This window comes from Onychomys torridus, chromosome 9 (genome assembly GCF_903995425.1).
Source record: "Onychomys torridus chromosome 9, mOncTor1.1, whole genome shotgun sequence".
In the NCBI taxonomy this organism is placed as follows: Eukaryota; Metazoa; Chordata; class Mammalia; order Rodentia; family Cricetidae; genus Onychomys; species Onychomys torridus.
In genome coordinates, this window is record NC_050451.1 from 61,303,382 (window position 1) to 61,310,219 (window position 6,838).

Genomic DNA, 6,838 nt, shown 5'->3' on the forward strand with positions numbered 1-6,838 from the left:
TAGACACACAGGACCATAAACATAAACATACATACATACGACAGACAGACAGACACACACACAACCACTCTGCGTTTCGTCTCAAAGGGAGAGCACAAAACCTGAAACAAGTCATGTTCTTATTCTTATAGGCGAAAGTGTCCTTTGTTACCTTTGTCAGACACTTTGAACAGTGAACCCAGATCACCCCTCTGTCACTTGCAGCTATGTGACCTCAGCAAGGAACCTATTTTCCCTTTTTGCCCTGCTGTTTCTTGTGGTCACCCAGAAGGATGTAGATCATGGGCCTTTTGGAACTCACCCCGTCTGAAAGAAAGAATGAACCTAATCTACTCCTTAAGAGAGTTCAGGAATCTTGCAGCCCTGGGAAACTAAAAAAAAGAAAATCAGGGCACAGTCCCTACAGTTTGTTCTTGAAGGAAGGATACTGGCCAATCCTTGCTGTACACACACAGAGTCCATCCTCTTCAAGATATAATGGATATTGTTTTCTGATCGTCTGTTCCCCCCCACCATGCTATCCGTGATGCTTTCTGACCTCCTCTTTGTGCTTAAGGGATCTCCTCTAATGTTCTATGATGTCCTTTCTGCTTGCTATATCTCACGGGCTCAGTCATGCTGTCTCTCGGTGTGATGGACTGTGCTTTCTTATGCTCCCTGCACTTTAGGGGCCAGTCATGAACCCTCATGGTTGCAGGACTGTCGTTTAAGGAAAAACATCTCCAAAGAGTAATTTCTTGTCTGGTCTTCCCAAACTTCCCAAACCCATGGCTCTAATTCCTAATGGAACAATAGTTGCATGCCCCGCTGAGTAGTTGTGAGACATAGCACAGGGTGGGGATTAGCTCAGTGGTAAGTGCTTGCCTAGCAAGCCACAGCGGTCCTGGTCGGTTCTCAAGCTCTGAAAAGAAAAAAAAAGGACAAAAGCACAGTGACATTTTTGGTGAGGTAAAAAAATTCTAAAGAAGCAAGCTAGAATACCTGCCGATACTCTGTAAAAAAAAGAAACAACAGGGTTTTTTTATTATTCACTTACATTTTATTGCTTTGGGGAGCTTGCCTACACAAATGAAGTCATCTCAGTGAAATATTTACCTAAATCAAACAGGTCATTTTGTGTTAGGGAGGCCTTCCCTTGTTTGCTTGTTCTTACTGAATTTTGGTTTCAGGTTCCCAAAAATAGCACATGCTGTGTTCTCATTAAGAGGCCAACAGTGAAGTTCTTTACCATAAATGCAAGTGGTCGGAAAGGAGCTCAGAGGTCGAGGCATTCACTTGGGGATGAGGGGAGGTGAGAAGAAGCAGACTGTGGAACAGCTACAGGGTGACCCTGGGACCTCCTGGAAACCAAATGACTTCAACCACCTTCTTGAGAAGACAGTGAGCATGAAGTAAAGGAGTCTCGTATGACTCAAAGTTCACTGGATTCTGCTTGTCCTTAAGTGCAGAAGGCTATAAACAGCTTTTATCTCAGCACATTTACGACCTTCCCAGAAATAGAGAGGAGGAAAGCCATATTGTTACTGCAGTTTGGGGCTGTGGGCCGCCCAGCAAGTGGGTGCCACCACCTGTTCTCATTGTTCCCATTTTATGACACGATGCAATATGTGGAAAGTAGAGCAAAAAAGACTAATTCAGTTTGCCCACACTGGGAAAAATGGACAAATGACGAGTTCTTCTCTATGACCGAGGCGCCCGCCACCCCCTATCCTTGCGAATCCTAACATTTGAAATCTTGGTTAACAAGGGCATGACGAGAAGCTGACCTGGCGTCAGTGGGCCCTGCTTTTAGAACTGACATGTCACTGGCCTAGAACCCTCTTTGCTTCAGGTCTGTTTCTGTTATGAATAATAAATCTCTTCTTAGAGACAAAACGGCCCCCTTCTGACCTATCACCAGGACCCCAGCCCTTTCCTTCCTGGGCATGAGACGTCCAGGCGGATCTTAGTTCCTCAGAGGTCTATTGAAGTCGTCTCTCTTTACAATAGCCTCACTTACTATTCCTGTGGGACAGTTTGCTAATCTCAGAAAGGAAGTGGTAGACATGAAGTTGTTGTTGTTGAAAACCTGCAGGAACTAATGTTTTAGTCGGAACTTACTTCCAACCTCTGTCTTTTCTTTTTAGGACTTTGGACCTTGTCACCCTAAAATAAAGACCTAGTTTATTTGATTGATTTGTTGTTGTCTTATTTTCCTTTTACAAAGCATCTCCAAAGAAGAGGATCCACCAGATTGTAAGGTGAGGCCCTAAGTTATGGATCACATGAAATATGCCAGGAAAAGGGTTTTCGGGAAGAGGTGAATGTGGTGGTCGAGACCAGGAGCCATTTTGGCAGACCTGCCTCGAGCTCAAGCTCTGGAGATCTCAGGCAGGGCCAAGTACCTGTCTGGCACTCACCTCCATAGAGGGACTAAAGACTGCCTCATACATCATAGAGAATCAGCACTCTATGCCATAGAGAGTGGCAGCCAGCAAAAACCTGGGTCCACAGTGGACACTCGAAACTCTTGCTTATTTAGTAAGAGGAAAACGGTCAGAAAAATTGTTACAGAGTGCAACATGACAACTGTGAATAGAACAAAATTGAAATGAAATTTTTCCTCAGCTTGGGTATGTGTGTGTGTGTGTGGATGCTTTGTGTGTGGTGTGTGTGTGTGTGTATGTAGTAGTTTCTGTCTATGTCTGTCTGTCTTTCTGTCTATGTGTCTAGTGTGTTTAGTTTTCCCAAAAGGAATCCTATTTATTTTAAAAATCAAACAAATGAAAATACCAGGAAGTCTATTATCTCCAGGATCCAGTCCCAGTCTCACCCAGGCTCGCAAGTTGTGGATGGAATAACTGCACTTTCCGTTGCCATGGTGCTCGAGTGCCTGTGCTTCCTGGAATCCTGCTCCCAGATGCCCCATCCAGAGGACGCGAACCAGCCACCACAACGAAGCACGCGCCCGACCGTCCGACGGCGGTGGCAAGTCCACCTGGGCTCCCTGGCGTGGACCCAATCTCATGGAGCTCAAGACTTCCTAACCGCGCCCTAGTTAGCAGAGCCCACCTTCCCCAGCAGGGCTGTGCCCTGCGGGACCACATGCGGCAGAGAAAGAAAACCGCCACAACACACAACAGACACTCTCGGAAAATCAAAGAGGATAAAGAAACAAGGTTAGACACCTACCCAATCAAGGAACAAATCCAAAATCCCTACCTATTACTCATCAACACGTTTGCCTAGATGTCAGTGTTAAACACAATCAATTCTCACTAGGCCCAGCTATCTTCACAGCTGGGCACCGGATATTCCACACAGTGAAGCATAAGAAAAGACCTTTTTAAAACCAATGGACATGAAGTGAGATTGGGAGGACGGCAAGTAGCACGGCGGACAGCCAGCCTGGACGTGGCCCGAAAAAAAAAAAAAGAAAGAAAGAAAAGAAAGAAGAAAGAAAGAGAAAGATGCCTGTAGGTGGCGGCTGAAGGGCGAGGCGGGGACGCCCTGGAGTAATGTCTTGTCCTGATGCTGAGGTGTTTGTTTCTTGGAATGCGATCAGAAGGGTGGACCCTGTTTTCACATCTTATTCTGTTGTGTGTGTCTTTCTATTGGGGAATTGAGACAATTTGATATTGAGAGTGAGGTGCCATGTGACCAGATGATTGTTGTGATTGCTTGTTATTTTGTTCTGGTAGTAGTGGTGGTGGTGTTATGTATTGTGGAGTGTTGAGTGTGGTGTGTGTGTGTGGTGTGGTGTGTTCCTTCTTTGTGATTGTTGCTGGGTGTCTGAGGTATGGTGTATTTGGGTTGTTTTTCGTGTAGTGGCTGTGTTAGTTTAACCTCCTTTCAGTGTTTGGAGTTGTCCTCTTCCTCAGCACGTGGCTGTTATAGGTGTGTGGAGTGTTAAGATTCAGTATTTGTCTGATAATTTGTGGAGCTGGTGTTATCATGGTGTAATACTTGTCTTGCTTATCTTGTTTCTCTTATGCCGAGTTCGGTCTGTTTAGTAATTGGAAGTCAATATATAACAGGGGTAAAGATCAGATCTTGGGATGTCAAAATACCCTCATAGGTCTTGATATGAAGATTAAGCAGTCAGCCCAAGTCTGTCCCAGGCCATTCTGACTTTAGAGTCCAATGAGAAGTTCAAAGGTGCCCAGGTTTTTTCTAATCATGTTTTATTGACTTCACAGATCCCTCTAGGTGCTATTCTTTTCCTCTTCCAGCATGACCTTTTTCAAATATTCCTTCTTGCTGCTACTTGCTGATTGGTTGGTGGTGCCTCGTTACTTGGTTCTAAGGTGTTTGATTATTTGTATTGTGGGGTGAGGATTATTAACTTATGTATCTTGAGAGTGCTTCCTTTGTGCTACTTGCTAGTGAGCACCTCGCTTCTTTTATGTTGTCTCAGGGAATGAATTTTCGTTCTATCGACTTTTTTGTTGAATTAGCTCCTTTCTGAGCCATTCTCTGATAGCTCCGGGATTCTTCTCCTTCTTCTGCTCGCTTTATTTCTCGTTGTTTGGTCTTTTTAATGGTAATCCCAGATTTCCTGATGTGATTTGTCTTTTGGGTCAGTTACTCTTTTTAAATTTTAATCATTTATATCTCTTCGTACCTTACATGACCTCTATATATACTCCATAATCTTTCAAAGCCTGTAGGTACCTCATGCCGTCCTAGCCCTCTGTCCACCTGCATACGTTCCATGGCTACAAGAGTTCGCTTTTTATCCCATTCCAGAATTCCCCTCGGTTGCTGTATTTTTAATTTACTGATTCCTACTTCTCAATTTTCAGGTACGGCTCTGACACCGTCTTATTCTCTTCCCTCCCTCCAACTATGTTGTGTTCTTGGGAATCTTTAGGGATTTTTATATCCTTCCCAATGTTTTTTGCTGATTGTTAGGGTAAGTTTGGTAGGTTGGGTCAAGATACTGCAACAGATCACCACCATCCAGGTACAGACAATACGTAATGCTAGAAAGGGTTTCTTATGGGTGTAGCATCCAATGGGCGGCAAAGACCCAGGTCTCACCTAAGATTCTGGAAGGGTGGGAACCGCCCTACAAGAAAAGAAAAGAAATAGAGAATGAGAGAGAGAGTACCGACCATCTGGTGTCCGGCCCGACACCTTTTAAAAGGCCCGTTGAGTATGAAGCTACACAAACCTTCACCATAGGTACCCAGTGGCCTAAGATGTCACCCTCACCCTGGCGCATAGAGGGCAAGGAGAGTGATGATGTAAGCTGCTTCGGCACCTAGAGTTAGCGCCCTCAAGGCCAGGGTTTGATTAGTCGAGTCTCGCTCTTCTGACTTTATTCAAGGTGGTTTGCACCTCCTCAACGATATCCTCCTAATTACATTTTTCGTATCTTAAGCCAAACATCCTATTCTTCTTTACCCATGTTCCCAACCTGGTTTTAATCCTTTCCCCGGTTTTTTATGCGTTCAGTCTGTGCGTTGGAATTGATCTCGAGTGTCCCAGCTGTTGTAGATAGCTGGGCTATTCCGTGCGAGGAACCATTCATTGACTGTTTACCTAAAAGCCCGGACTTCGTGATCATCTTACGAACTCGCTCGTTGATGAGGTATAGGTCTAGTGCGATTGTCTTGGAGACTTGTCTTGATGGGTAGGTGTCTTATTCTTGTTATCCTTTTTTTCTCTTTGGATCTCAGAAGGGATGGTTGGGTGTGTGGCCGGGGTTTTCCTATGTGCCGCCTGCCTGCAGACGTCAGCTAGGAAAACCGGCACAACTGTGTTCACAAGGAGCACAAGACACTCGCCTATCACTGTTTGAAGGCATACGGACTCTCTGAGAAAAATCCGAATAATACTTGGGCATGAAAACGTAGGAAGGAAGAAAGGAAAACCAAAGTTTGGAGGAAGAAGTCCGTAGAAATACAGAAGCGGACACTACACCGAATCGTAAGGACAGAATCCAGGAAATCAGACTAGACCTATACTCATCAAAACACAGTTGCCAGATGTCAGTGTTAAAACACAATTCAATTTCTCACTAGAGCCCAAGCTATCTTTACAACAGCTGGGCACTGAATATCCAACACAGCGAAGCATAGAAAAAGACCTTTAAAAACAATGACATGAAGTGTAGAAGCCTAAGAAATGGAAATAGATCCTTAAAGGGAAATCCCTTGTAAATCAGGCACTCTAATAACTCCTGCAGCTACTTAGTGCCAGCAGCCTTACATCATCACCTTCCTGGCCAGGTGAGGTGCATTTCCATGTCCATGGTGAGTGTGTTAGCTCGATGCTCACCCTTTAAAAGATCCCTCGGACACCCATGGCTCTCTTCTCTCTTCCTATTTCTTTTGTTGTCTTCAGCTCAATCTATGTACCCTTGTTTCAGAGATGCTACCCCAAACCTCTGCATTTTAGATCTGTGGATGGTGTTTGATCTGTTTGCGTATCTTTTGACCCCAACTACAAACTTACCCCTAACAAAATCCAGGAAAACAAAACAATTGGAAGAAATGAAATAAATCCCTTAAGAAAGTCCGCGAGAACACAAATAGTGAAGGAAAAAGAATAAACGGTGCAAGACCTGAAAAATGGAAGGTAGAATCAATAAAGAAAATACAAACCGAGGGAATTCTGGAATGAAAAAAAGGAATTTGTACAGGAACTTTCAGAGACAAGCTAAGAGAGAATCGGCAGGCTTTGAAGATATGAAATAGATTCATTAGTCAAAGAAAATATTAAAATTAAGAAACTCCCAAGAACACAAACACAATCAGGAAATCTGGAGATACCATGAAAAGACCAAACATGAGAATAATAGGAGCAGAGAAGGAGAAGAAATCCCAGCTCCAAGGCTCAGAAAAAATATCAA